Source organism: Ursus maritimus, unplaced genomic scaffold, assembly GCF_017311325.1.
Source record: "Ursus maritimus isolate PB19 unplaced genomic scaffold, ASM1731132v1 scaffold_17, whole genome shotgun sequence".
NCBI lineage: Eukaryota > Metazoa > Chordata > Mammalia > Carnivora > Ursidae > Ursus > Ursus maritimus.
The window spans coordinates 20,131,666-20,147,622 of NW_024424119.1; positions in this window are offsets into that span (position 1 = coordinate 20,131,666).

The following is a 15,957-nucleotide window of genomic DNA, read 5'->3' on the forward strand; positions in this document are numbered from 1 at the left end:
GAAAAGAGGACATTTATGACAAAGCACATAATACAAATGTCTAATAATCTGAGAACAATAAGTTACTGTATATTTTTAAAAATTTATTTTTCAGCAATTGCAATATGGTATCTACTTAAAAATTATCTTTCCATTTGAAAAATTACATAATAAATATAAATGAATGTTACAGTCATTTGCTTTTAGTTACCATTCTTTTATTTAAAGAATCTTCTTGAAATTAATCTTTAATGTGCCTAAAATACAGATCTAACAGTTACAAAATAATGGTTACATATTATAAAACTATACTTAAAATACTTTTACTTTAACCTCAATGTTAAAAGTCCTCCTCTAGAAATTCAGATTAATAAATACCTAAATTCATTTTATCCAATAAAAAAATTTAAAAATATATATTTATATAGTTTTTAGTCTAAACTCCACTAGCACATATAAGAATAAAAATCTGACAATCAAATACTTAATCTGAAAGCAAGTAATTTTGGAGTACCTGAAATCTTCATGATCTAAGATCCCAGATTAAAAAAAATTGTGGTGTCAGACCTTTAGGTATGAAGCTGTTAAAAGAGTTGCCTATATCCTTGGCTTAACAATATATATATAACAAAGTTCAACATTTTCTTAGGAAGCATTCATTTTTTCTTTTGCTAAAAGTTAATACCTCCATGGATCCAGAGAAATACAAATATCCCCTTCCATTTCCTTCATTTGCATACTTAGGCCCTCCTCTACCCACTAACAATGCATTACCCATTACAATTGGAAGAAAACTCTCTGAATGCCAGCATCAATAAACCCCTTTAAACTGCTCTCCAGACTCTGCTAGAATTTTCTGGCTAATAGATCTGATCAGTTTTCAGAGTTATATTAATGTCTACAGAAAGTCAAACACTTAACATCATTGAGTGACACATGTGACTGCCTAGAATTTTATAATACATCTATTACAGGATTCTTAACATAGTATAAGAGTTACCTATACTCGCAGTACCTTGGGTGGAAAAAAGTGTGAGGAAAGGGTCTGCATCTTATTCATCATTTCACTTCTAGAATCACACACATAGTAAGTACTGAATAAATGTCAAAATAAATGCTGAACGTATGCATGTTAATCATGGCTAAATGCAGATTTAATGACATTATTTCCCATTCAAGTTCCTGCTAATTTGACTATGGTTGGGCCAACAGGCTTCCCCATAAACTTTTAAATACATTTAATTAATAGATACTAACAGGTTGTCATTTTAATAAGCAGATTACCCACAGATACAAGCTTAATTTTATAAAATGATCTACTCTAATAGTCTGGTGCTGGATGAGAATGGGACAGAAAGAGGCAGACAAAGAGAGTTATTGAAATGTGTCTCCTGCATAGAGCCACAATACCTAACCCCCTGAGATACACGTTAAGATCATCTTCCTACCACAACTGTGTGACTTTGCTGAGACGTATGCTTAACAGTAAATACACTTTGATGAAATGTGTGTTTCAATCTGGAAGACTTCAGTTCAACTTTACTATAAATCTCATTTCTACCACTTTGTTGTTGCTTTTGGTTGTATTAAACCTGTCCGGTGGCAAAAATGGACAACCTCTTCCCTTACTGAAGCCATAAATGACTCCTACTGTTCCCCAAGAAAGAGAGTCCTTTTATTAAAAAAAACCAACTATAGTTCCCTGATGATGCATGCATAGTATCTCCAGTAACAGATGAGAAAATATTCCTTTCGCAGATTGCATCTATTTTTCAAGCATTTGCGGGGTCTCAGCTTAATAAAAAGGAGAGAAAAAAGAAAGGGGGAAAAAAACAAGGAATAAACTGAAAACCCCTGATTACTGAGAATAGAAGCAAAATAAAGACTGCTGTGAATCTCATAAACGCGGCAAGGAATCACTTCCAGGTCAGTGCATGTTATAGCTCCCTTTGCAAATACTAGAACACTAAAATCTTTGTTTCTTTAATGAAACATTAAGCTATTTTCTCATGTGTTACAGTGAGAATTCATGTTTAGAATAGGTGTATGTTTAAATGTTAAACAAAAAAATACACACATAAAATCACAAAAAAATTCTAAGTCTCATCAATTGTATAAGTGACTTCCTAGGCAATATTCTCTTCTCTATATCACCCACAGAAAACTATAGATATACTTATATTATTGCTATTCTATCATGACATTGTAATTTTACCAGCCTGAGTTTCTCAAGGATAGGGATTACATTTCCATGTTTGTACTAATGTCTAAAAATTGGGCTTTCTATAAATGATCCTTTGGTAACTGATTAAATGAAATTTAGAAAATTTTCATCCTAATAATGATACTAATACAATAACATCTTCTTTCATTTCCTGATTTTTAAATTTATTTAAATTTTTTTAGCGAGGGGAGGGGGACAAAGGGAGAGGAAGAAAAAAAAATTTTAATTTAAATATTCATTTTTTATCTTAGAGAGAGAGAGAGCACAATGGGGAGGGGAAAAGGGAGAGCAAGAGAAAGACTCCAGCACACTTCATGCCTACCTTGGAGCTCAATGCAGTGCTTGATCCCACAAACCCAAGATCGTGACCTGAGCCAAAACCAAGAGTCAGATGCTTAACCCACTTGACCACCCAGCCGCCCCCAGGAGAGAGAGAAATATAAGCAAGCACCATGACCAGCACAAATCCTCACGTGAGGCTGTCTCACTACCCTGAGATCATGACCTCAGCCAAAATCAAGAGTCAGACACCTAATCAACTGAGATACCCAACTGCCCCTCATTCCCTGATTTTTAGGTCTTATTTCTATTTATGCTAAAAACATTGGTGCTATATTATATGTAGAACGAATAGTATATACATTCATATGATGTATGTCAACTATGCAGTTTAAAAAATGATGCATAAATGCTGGAAGGAAATGCCCCAAAATATTAAGAATTACTTCTGATTATTGGCTTTATTTTCATTCTACTTTTTGTTAATATCCAAATTTTTGTAATTACTATGTAAATCTTTTATAATCAGAGAAAAACTGTTAAAACACCCCATTCTAATTCTCATTGATCTGATCAATCTAAGTTGTAATGGGTACCTACCGTTACATGAACCACCTCTATGGAAAACACTTGCATCTTAGTTTCCTATAAAATCACATATTCCTCATTCAAAATATTTATTTATTTATTTATTTATTTATTTATTTATTTATTTGACAGAAAGACAGAGAAAGAGCACAAGCAGGCAGAGCTGCAGGCAGAGGGAGAGGGAGAAGCAGACTCCCCGCAGAGCAGAGAGCCCTATGTAGGACTCGATCCTAGCATCCTGGGATCATGACCTGAGCTGAAGGCAGATGTTTAACCAACTGAACACCAAGGTGCCCTTCCTCATTCAAAATAAATGAAGTTATTACTAATCCATGTATCTGGACAATATGGATAGAAAATATTCCACCTCTTAGCAGCAACATATTTAAACTGAACAAAAAAAAATACAAAACAACAAAATGAAAATAATATGTTTCAAGAATATTAATATCCAAAAAAGAATATTAATATCCAAACAGTGAGATTTTTTCAATAAGGTGAAAATATTATGTCATATTTCAACCAGCGTTATAAGCCAGTGATTAGTTTGAGAAGAAAGTGCATAATCTAGAAAGAGGATTTTTAAAAAGTTACGATAACAATATATATAACATGCAGTAAACAATACAGGAGAAACAAAAGGAGACAAAAAATGTGTGAAATAACAGGTCAATTTATTGTCTTAGAAAGCTGAGGTCCAGATCTTACTCAGAAAATTAAAAGAACACAATTCCATCATCAAATGAGGAACTGCATTCAGTTATAAATTATAATCACTGATTCTGTAGGGCAGAGATGACTTTATACATTGTTTTTCTTTTTTTCTTTTTTTTCTTAAGAGTTCATTTATTTATTTGAGAGAGAGAGACAGAGGGAGAACATGAGCAGGGGTGAGGGGCAAAGACAGAGTAAGAAGGAGACTCACCACTGAGTTTGTAACCCAACATGGGGCTCGATCCCAGGACCCTGGGATCATGACCTGAGCCAAAGGCAGACACTTAACTGACTGAGTCACCTAGATGCCCCTACACATTGTTTTTCTTAAACAGAATTAGAAAGTATTCTAATTTCTTGATTGTTCTAAGATTTCCAGAGTACCATTTCATTTTTAGGAAATGAACTTTAAGGTTAAATAGATTTGGGTTCAGACTCTGCTTAAAAACTTAAACTGTGCCCTAGACAATTTATGTAACTGCTCTAAATGTCCCTTTTCCACCAATAAAGTGGGAACAATACCTAACTCGTAGCGATGCTAACAGGAATACATGAAGTACTGTAGGTAGAGTAACTAACAGTGCACTTAGTAACTTAGTAGGTAGAGTAGGAGGAAACCTCCCTTGCCTCTTCCAAGGAGAGATTGAACTTGTAGAAAGAAGGCGATACCAAACTTTCCTGATTCTTGAGGCAAATAAGCTACACTAAAGAAGATTTTTAAAAAGTGTGACCTTTAACCATGGAGTGCAGTATATTTTACAGATGACTGGTTATCCAAAAAGGCCACCTCACTCTCAGCAAACTGACACACTTGCTACACAGAAGAATATTTGATTCCAGACTATGGTAGAAACCGGTCGATCTTCCAGAGCCTATCTTCTAGCTATTCACATAAAAGTGGCAACTGCAGATTGAATCCTTTCATCTGTGTCAAGAAGGCAGACCAGTATTAGTGGATTCTCAGAAGTAAGAGACATTAGGCTATGTGTTGACTGATAAATGTCAGATAGAAACGTGGGCAGTTGAAGGAGTGTTTCAGGTAATGAAGTCATAGAATTCTCTCTGTAGAAGAGAGATAACATCATGCGAGTGTGTGTGTGTGTGTGTGTAACTGATTGCAACTATATCTCTAATTCTTCATATCACCTTTGAAATGTAACTTCACCACTCCTCCCATCAAGAGATGGAATAATTTAGTCTTCCTTTGAATCTGTCTAGGCTAGCCTTGTATCTTAGAGTCCCATTCCCCATGTGAGCAAGGCTAGACTAGACTGCTGGATGATCAGAGACAAGAGGCCCATTCTCTCCCTTTGTGCCAACTGTCAGCTAGCTACTCAACAGCCAGACACATGAGTGAAGCCACCCAGAAGGGCTGTCAGCAGAAGTTAGAAAGATGGGTGAGCCAGCCAAGATTAGCTAAGCCTGGTTCATAATATAAGAGTGACCTAGCAAATCCAGAGATTCTTGGGCAATAATAAATGTTTATTAGTGAAGATGAATTTTGGATAGTTTGCTATGCAGCAGTAGCTAGACACATGGTCTGAGAAAAAATGAAGGATCTAGCTAATTTCATGGTTAACTGAAAATACTCAGCCCCCATTATTTCCTTGATACTTGTCCTGTGGAAACAAGAGGATTTAATCTTTCATTCTTAGAACTCTTCAAAAGCTAGACGATTGTTTTCTCCATCTCTGAATGCTCAACTCCTGCCTACAGTGTGATCCAGGGGTTAAGAATATGGACTTTGAGATCAGATTTCACAGGTCTGAAATTGGCCTGAGTGTTGTTAGGTAAACTGCTTCATATTTACAAAATTACATAATCTGAAGTATTAGTCTAATCATGTTACCTAGCTACTAGGAATTAAGTTAAATAATGCACCATCATAATGACTGATGTTGATGCACAGTAAGCATAATTATGTTAATTATTATTAGATGCTCAAAAAAGACTGCTAAAATCAACATTTAATACGTACAGACAGAGAACTCTGGCCTTTATTATCTCTGGCCCTACAATCATAGAGTTCAGTATACACCCCTCAGGAAATGCACTACTATGTGATTGGTCATGCTTAGGATGACTATTTGTTGGATTAAGGATGATGAAAATAGTGATAGATTTTATACGAAGACTGTCAACTTCACATCTCCAAACCCATTTACTTCAGTACATTAAACACCAGGAAAATACAGTACTTTAAAGGACAAATGTAAAAAGCTACTGGGTGCTGCAAGCCACCTAATGTATTTGTACACACACCAGGAGGTGGACTGGGGGCAAGATCCTCCCCTCTCCTCAAGCAGGTTTCTGCCTCAGTTATTCTCTAAGACAATGCCCTTTTGAATACATAGAACAGTGCTGGATTATGCAGCATGCGAATAGATGCAGAAATCCTACTGAAACAAGCTCTAATTTTTTTTAATTTTCATTTTCATGAAAAGTAATGTGTATATTTTCCATGTACATTTCCCAGAACTTCTGGACTGTTTTACAATCACTAGACTGGTTTAGGATTGTTTTTGAACCAATCGATATGATAATGGGTAGCCTGCCACTTACAAGATAAAACTTGGTACTGACTGGTATTAGGAACATATGCTTTACATTTCAACAAGGGCCAAACTATGGAAAGAGCCCAAATGTCCATCAGCAGATGAATAAATAAAGAAGACACACACACACATACACACAAATACACACACACACACACACACACACACACACACAGAGGAATATTACTCAGCCATCAAAAAGAATGAAATCTTTCCATTTGCAACAATGCGGAAAGTATTATGCTAAGCAAAATAAGACAGTCAGAGAAAGACAAATACCATATGATCTCACTCACTCTATGCAGAATTTAAGAAACAAAACAGATGAATACAGGAGAAGAGGAAAAAAAAGACAGAGGAAAGCAAACCTCTTAAGAGGACAGGACAAACTGAAGGTTGATAGAGGGAGGTGGGCAGGGGATGGGCTGAATGGAAGATGGGTATAAAGGAGGGCACTTGTGATAAGCACTGGATGTTATATGTAAGTGATGAATCACTAAATTCTACATCTAAAACCAATTTTACTATATGTGTTAACCAATTAAAATTTAAGTAAAAACTTGAAATTGAAAAAAAGGGGGGCATATATGCTTTAAATGTGTTACCTATCAGTAAAAAAAGTGAGATTACTGGGTGTTCTATGGAATGCTAGTATAAATTCATATGTACTAAACTGAGCCCTATTTGGACTCACATATAGTCACAGGTACTTTAAGTTCTTACATGTTTATGAAGACATTTGACATTCTGTAAGGAAAATAATAATAATAATAATAATAATAATAATAATAATAATAATAATATAATTACTATTATTATACCAGGAAAAAATCTGAATGATCTAAAATGCCTCTACACTGAACTCCTGTGCCAAAATGATATGTCATCAATTCCATAATGCATATTTTGGTTATTTTTAATTTTAAGGTAATGTTAGACTTACTAAAAAGTTGCAAAATAATAGCTTCATATATCCTTCACTCAGCTTCCCCTAAAGAAATCCAAATCTCACCAGTTTTTCTATTAATATCTTATTGGGGGTTCCATGATCCTATCCCGGATGCAATATTACATTTAACTATTTTTTTTTTTCCTCCTCAGTTTCCTTCAACCTTTGGTAATCTTCTTTTGTCTTTCATGATTTTGACACTTTTCAAGAATATCAAAACAGCTATTTTGTAGAACACCCCTCAAATTATATTTGTCTAATGTTCTCCCATGATCAAATCCTCTCAGTCCATCATACCAAGGGTTTCAAGGTATCGCTGTCTTACAAAGGTGATGTTAGTACCGTTCATCTGGTTAATGTGGTATCTGTGGGGTTTCCACACTGTCAAGACTTTTCCCTCAGCAATTAATATCTTTTAGAGAGATGCTTTGAGACAAGATCCATTTCCTGTTTCTCCTTCAACTTTTGCCCCCTAGATTTATCAGTCATCGGTATACGTCATCTGCAACAATTATTACTGATATGTGCATCTGTAAAGACATTTTAACGTCAGGATCTGTCTTAAAACTGATGATCCCTTACTTTTGCTATCAGCCATTTAGCACTCAGACAGCTGCCATAATCTGTGTGTGATCAGACTTGCTTCTTATTCCTGGTGTCACGATTGGGCAAAGTCTACTGTTGTACATGTTAAATAACAAACCACTGAGAGAGGCAGGAATATGAATGCTGGTTGTCACATGAACACCCTCTACTGACACTGCTTGATAACATCAAGGGGGCGCCAACAACAAAAACCACGGAAGGCAGGTCAGTAGCTGTGAGGAAAATCCAGAAGGTAAGATACAGGGATGTTGTCATGATATGCTGCATCCCAGTGACTGTGAGCACACAGAGAACAATGGAGTGTTGTTTTATTTTTTTTAAATCTGTATCCATAAAAAGAACAAAATGTGGTTAAAAAAAAAAAAAAACTTCCAGAAAGTTTGGGAAGGATAACTACTTTATTTCCTTTATATTTTTTATATTGACACAAAAATGAGATATATTTTTAAAAATTACATAAATCAGCCACCTGGGTAGCTCAGACAGTTAAGTGTCTGCCTTCGGCTCAGGTCATGCTCTCAGGGTCTTGGGATCGAGTCCCATGATCTCTCCCTCTCCTTCTGCCCCTGCCCTTGCTCCTACTCTCGCTCTCTCTCTTTGTCTCAAGTAAGTGAATAAATAAAATCTAAAAAAATTTTACATAAATCAGTCTAAAATAGCTCTTCCAGTAAGTAAAAAACTCTTAAGTGATAAACCACTGCACTGCTGGTTTTGACTGCTAGTGTTTATTCTTCCTTCAGCATGTTAAAATAATGGGATATCTTTTAATCACTGGGCTTGTTTCAATCATGTGGCAAAATATTGAACTGAAGGTGACCCAAGTTTTGGGTGGAGATCAGGATTTCATTTGGCAAAGAGTGCAGCTGTGCTGTGAGTTTTGGGTCCTGCAAGTTTCCTGATTAGCATTGAAGTTATATTTCCATGATTAGTCTTCTGCTGCGCAAGCAGCAAAGGAGACACTTGGGCACAAACCATCATACCTTTAAATACTTCCAAAGAAAAAATCTATTTGGTTGATAAAGGAAGAAGCTTAATACGGTAGGCATATTCAGTGATTCATTTATAGCTACTAGTATATACTTCTGAACTGAAGACAAAGGAAACCAATGTCAGTTTTTTAAAGATTTATTTATTTATTTATTTATTTGAGAGAGAGAGAACGCACTGGAGGGGGGAGGAGCAGAGGAAGAGGGACAAACAGACACCAAGCTGACCTCGGAGCCCACATGGGGCTCAATCCCATGACCCTGAGATCATAACCTGAGCCGAAATCAAGAGTCAGATGCTCAACTGACTAAGCCATGCATAGGCCCCAAACCAATGCCTATTTTTAAGGTAATCTGTCAAATGCAGAACAATGGTTTTCAGCCTGACTTTCCTGGTATAATTGGAGGTTCATCCAATGTTTCCAAGTCACACTTCCCTCAACTATAAAATAAGGCAAGTGGAAACAGCAAAGTTTTTGAAATGTTGATAAGAACTTTTAAAAATGGAATAAATCAAAATAAAAATATTATGGTACAATCCACATACTAAAGAATTTTTTTTCTTTATGAAATTTTTTTTAAGAGTTAATATATTTATTTTAAGTGCCATTCATGCCTATCAGTTCTGGCAACAACAATTCTAATGTCACTTGGGATATTTCTTTAAGACACTGAACAGTTACAAAGAATAGGTGCCATTTATCAGAGAGGCAAAATACAAAATCCTGTATTAGCAAAACTGTAGAAACATTAAAATATGGGCAGCAGTACAGAGAGCAGATTGTGTTTGTAAAAAAAGCCAATGCATTTTCATCACATATATACAATATAGGTATATTGTATACACATCACCCTCTGAATGAACAATAACAAAATACTCTATTCCACCTGAAATAATCCCTGGATTGATTTCCTCCCACTTCAAAGGACATCTGAGATACATCTATATGCATGATATATCAATTTCATGTAATTTCTTACTGGGAATTACTGGTCAATAAATTCTGAAAGCCACTGGTTTAAGTAATCTCTAAGAATGGTTCTACCCTTAAATTCTGTGGTATAAGCCACATTTTGTCACAAGAACATTTGAACCACATAGTTGAGAAATAGATGCCAAAGAGTCTGAAACTACACTTAATGATATAGGAGCCTCTAACTACATGTGACTCTTTAAATATACATCAATTACAGTTAAGTGAAATTAAATATTCAGTTCTTTAGTACAACAGCCACTTTTTAAGTACTTTATAACCACACGTGGATAGTGGCTACTGTATTGGAGAAAGCGTATGTAGAACATTTCCATCATTTCAGAACGTTACGTTAGGGAACCCTGCTCTGGAACCACCCATGCATTTACCAGTGTGTTAAAAATAGCCTGCTTAACCCAATCTTGGGACAAGCAGGATTAATTTGATTTAAAATATGTCCTATATGTGGAAAAACTCTAATCTTATTTCATAATTCATACTTCAATGCTTTAGTCACACATCACCCATCTCACCATTTCAGGCTTTTTCCTTGCTTTGCCATTAAATTGGCACAGCTTCCTATCCTTCCATTGCATTCTTTTTGGGCTTTTATTTAAAATTACAGTCTTTTGTGGGTGGACAACTTATTCCAATGCTTTATTATGCTTTCATGCATTTCCAAAGATTATGTGAGGTCACGGTAAAAACTCCTTTGCCTCTCTGGAGCTCTGAATGTTTCATTCATTGTTATTCCTATCTGGTGCATGTGAAACAGAAAAACATGGGGAAAGTTTCTGGCTTTGGTTGCTTTTCAGACCATTATTTTTGATGACTGTCATTTGGATGGGGCTGAAATATTTGTTTAATAGTTGTGAGCATCATTCTTACTATACTGCTGTTCAGAAGACTCACTGAGATGTAAGTCAAAAGATGTGGGTTTAATTTCTGGTCTGGGTGCTAACTTGCACTTAGACTAAGTCTCCAAATCCATTCCATGATTTCTACTTCATTAATAAAATAGAAATAATTCTACTTGTACTACTTCCTTTAGTGGAGTGGTTGGGTGAGTAAAATGCTAGTAAAAGTAAATATTTGCTCATTGAGAACTGTTAGAAAACAGAAATGTGGGGCAGCTGGGTGGCTCAGTTGGTTAAGCAGCAGTCTTCTGCTCAGGTCATGATTCCCAGCCCTGCATCAGGCTCTCTGCTCAATGGGGAAGTCTGCCTCTCCTTTCCCATCTGCCTCTCCCCTGCTCATGCCCTCTCTCGATCTCTTTCTCAAATAAATAAATAAAATCTTTAAAAAAAAAAAGAAAACAGAAATGTTATTACTTTAATATACTGGTTTCCTGAGTTCATTATATATGCCATATATTCACCACTTGGCACAGTATCAGTGACATATTAATCATTTCATATTTGTTAAATAAATGGATGGATGGAAAATGAATGCATGTATCAATTCTAAATTGTTAAGGACTTTAAAAATATTCTTAAATTAATATACATAAATGTAGATATTATAAAAACGTAAGTATAAAACATATTTCATTGATTTAATTAAATCCTATCTTATTTCACAAGAGTGTTTAATATAGCATGATATTCATTAGATTACGTGGCATCAAGATGTATTTAATTTTAGAAATTCCTTATTTGAATACCTGAGGCTAGATCAGGCGTGGTCACTAACCTATTATGTGACCCTGGACAAGTAATCTAGCGCACTGAAAGCATCTGAGTTTGCAGACCACAGCTTAAAGACATCAACCATAAATTAATCTCTGCCACGATTTTGTTAGTTTGTTCCTTTTTTGGAAAGAGGGACTTTCCTTATCCTGTTAAAAAAAATAAAAAGCCCATGACTATGACTTTCACCACTTTTCTGATCGATATTTTGCTCTAAATACAAGTGCATGTATCAGTAGTTATTTTAAGATACCCATCTGATCATTAATCATTAAAGTAGAACATTATCAAGCATTACTGAGGTGAAGAAATTCAGAAGGAATACCATCCTTCTACCAATACCCAGTCTCTGTTTATAGTGACCTTTGGTAAGTCCTTCACCCTTCATGTCTGCTGCCTTTAGCACAGATTTATTGACAGTGATATAATGAACTTGCCTCTGATCTTGTAAGTATCAAAAAAAGTCAACGTGAACTTTATTTTATTGTCCCTAGTTTAGAAAAGGTGAACAAAAGTCAATTTGAAATAATACATATAAAGTGTTCAGAATTACAGGCCTCAATAATGTTAACTCTTATCATTACTATTTTCATTTTTAAGTGGAGAATAGGTCAGTTCGCTGCATCATTAAAGCCCCTTGAGATTACTCAATAATAAAACCTCAAAAGCTGTACAGAATACACATCAAACATAAAGAAAGATATAGAAAAGGTAATAGTATGATAAAATCTTTTAAAAATTACTAAGTCATCACATGTTAGGACTAGAAGCGACCTCAGAGCCCCCATAATAAAAACCCCTGATTTTATGATGAAGAAATGGTGGTTCAGGAGATGAAGGTCACACAGACGGCTAATTTATCTTATTTAAGACAGAAGTGGTGGTACAGGTGACTTGGCTCTTGACATACCAGCATCTTTATATTTAGTTTAACAATATTCCTCCCGGCTTGAAAATCCTAGAGGATACACTATCCTATTAACAAAAATTAGTTTCCTCAACCCAGATTTGGTTGAATATGCTTTACTGGCTACAGTAGCATCCAGATGATACCTTGGCAAGCAGCAATATCAAAGCAGAGAGGGAAAGGAAATGTGTTCAAGGTAAAGGGGTCAGCATTCACAAAGCCTGGAGTCAACAGCAGGCAAGGTACATGGGGAGAAGAGAACAAAATGCAGCATGGCTGGTGCATCGATGGGAAACAGGGAAACAAGGGGAGGGTAACAAACAAGGCTGGATAGGAAGAAGACAAACACATACAAGGTCTTGTAAACTGTGCTGAGCCAGTATCAAATAACCATCAGCATTTTAGTTCCAAATTGTTCTCGGAGAAAATGAAAACGGAGGCATGTAAGTTGTTATGGGAGTGGTGATGGATAAAGAGGGGGAAAAAATCTGAAATAACAGAAACCTACATAGAGGTGAGGCAATAGAAGTATGGAAGCTTTTGGTGAAAGTTTAGAAAGCCAAATTAGAAAGTGATGTGGGAGTCGCAGCATCACAGAATGGTCGGGAATATTTTCATTTTTTTAATAAGATCTTTATTTATTTATTTGACTGAGAGAGAGAGCCCACAAGCAGGGAGAGCAGCAGAGGGAGAGGGAGAAGCAGGCTCCCCACTGAGCAGGGAGCCCGATGTGGGGACTGGATCCCAGGACCCTGAGATCATGACCTGAGCCAAGGCAGATGCTTAACCAACTAAGCCACCCAGGTGTCCCTAGAATATTTTACCTCTTTTAGAAGGCTAAGTAATTTTATTATATATTCTCCACACAGTTACTCTGGACTGTGAAACTGGAAAGATTCAGTGACTACATGAAAACCACAAGTGTTAATTTAGAAATACTGGCACAGGTGAAGAGCAGATATTAATAGTTCAAGGTATTCACACATTTAGCATTTTATATTAAGCTCAGAGTTAAGTGTATAATCTGAAAAGATGGTGTATAAATTTACTTTAAGAATTGAATGAGTTGGGGCACCTGGGTGGCTCAGTCGGTTAAGGGTCTGCCCCACACAAGGCTTCACACTGGGCATGGAGTCTGTTTAAGATTCTCTCTCTCTCTCTCCTCCCCCTCTGCCCATCCCCCTGCTTAAGCGTGCTCTCTCTTTCTCTCTCTCTTTAAAAAAAAAAAAAAAGAGTTAAATGAGTTTTTTTGGGGGGGCTTATTGGTTTTTATTTGTTTGCTTTTGTTTTTATTTTATTTTGTCAAAGGCTCCTCTGAGATTTGGAACATATTCATTTCATGGAAGGTTTAAAATATTTTAGAAGTATAAAACTAGCTGAGAATCTTAAGAGCAGAGAAACCAGAGAGGAGATACTAATGAACTATTAGAGTAACATAGATCTGGACTACTAGAGATGTGTTCAACTCTAAAATGAAGACTTCCAGATGACATTTAAAAAAAAAAGAGTCTGGAAATTAGTCAAGTGAAATGCTGTAATACTAGCCAGAAGAACATAGTGCATGTAAGAATGCAATATATAATCAACAATGAAGAGGAGCACAACAAGGGAAATACCACCAGAGTAGGGAGCAAGATAATGAATTTTGTCATGATTCCATTTCTAAGCATTATCATTCATTGCATCTGTCCAACAACTTTTGGTTTTTTGTTTTTGTTTAAAAGAAAGACAGTTCATCTTGTTCCCTGCTACTACAGAAAGTTTGAGAGACAGACCTCCCACAGAATGTTTTTTACCTTCCAATTGATATCATTTACTCCTAAAAATAAATCTTATTGCTTTTTTCATATTCAAACTTAAAATTCAATAAAGGTTTATTTGAGAAGGATAAAACTGCCAACTGTATTATAATAAAATTCATAAATGAATTATGAAGGTTTTTATTAATAACAAAAAAGATTATATATGTTAGGCTTGAAATGACTGTTTTTTTATATCAAGTAATTTTCCCTTATTAATACATTCTAATGATCTTCCTTCTAAACCTTCTCTCTGCTTCCTCTCTTGCTTTCTCTATCCCTAAGTAACAGTCCCTATGCTCACTAATTTTAAAGTTCCTGTGCTTAAATGTGTGGATCATGAAATACTCATAACACTGTTTTGTTTTTATTTTTGTTTTGTAGTTATTTTCCTAACACACTAACCACAGGTGTTAATGATTAGGCATTTCTATCAATTTAGCTTTGTATCAATAGTTTTTTGCAAGTTTTTATTTAAATTCCCATTAGGTAATATACAGTGTAATATTAGTTCCAGGAGTAGAATTTAGTGATTCATCACTTACATATAACACCCAGTGCTCATCTCAACAAGTCCCCTCCTTAATACCCATCACCCATTTAACCCATCTGTCCACCTACCTCCTTCCATCAATCCTCAGTTTGTTCTCTATAATTAAGAGTCTGTTTTACGGTTTGCCTCCCCCCCCCCATGTTCATTTGTTTTGTTTCTAAAAATCCACACGAGTGAGATCATATGGTATTTGTCTTTTTCTGACTGACTTATTTTGCTTAACATAATACACTCTAGCTCTATCCATGTCATTGCAAATGGCAAGATTTCAATTTTTTGATGGCTGAGTAATATTCTATTGTATTATATATACCACATCTTCTTTATACATTCATCAGTTGGTGGACATATGGGCTCTCCACAGTTTAACTCTTGTTGATAATGCCGCTATAAACGTCGGGGTGCATGCACCCTTTCAAATCTGTATTTTTGTATCCTATGGGTACAATACCTAGTAGTGCGATTGCTGGGTGGTGCGGTTGTTCTATTTTTAACTTTCCGAGGAACCTTGATACTGTGTTCCAGAGCGGCTGCACCAGTTTTGAAAAACCAGTTGTGGTTTCTATTTGTATCTCCCTATGATAAGTGATGTTGAGAATCTTCTCATGTGTCTGTTGGCCATCTGGATGTCTTCTTTGAAAAGGTGTCTATTCCTGTCTTCTCCCCATTTTTTAACTGGATTATTTGTTTTATGGGTGTTGAGTTGTATAAGTTCTTTATACATATTCTGGATGCTAACTCTTTATCAGATATGTCATTTGCAAATGTCTTCTCCCATTCCGAATGTTGCCTTTTAGTTTTACTGATTGTTTCTTTTGCTGTGCAGAAGCTTTTTGTCTTGATGAAGTCCTAATAGTTCATTTTTGTTTTTGTTTCCCTTGCCTCAGGACACATATCCAGTAAGAAGTTGCTTTGACATCGGCTGATGTCAAAGAGGTTACTGCCTGTGTTCTTCTCTGGGATTTTGATGGTTTCCTGTCTCACATTTAGGTCCTTCATCCATTTTGAATTTATTTTTGTATGGTGTGAGAAAGTGGTCCAGTTTCATTCTTTTGCATGTTGCCATCCAGTTGTTCCAACACCATTTGTTGAAGAGACTGTATCCATAGTTTTATAATCAAAAAGCTTTAGTTCAAAGAGTCAACTGAATTTTTCA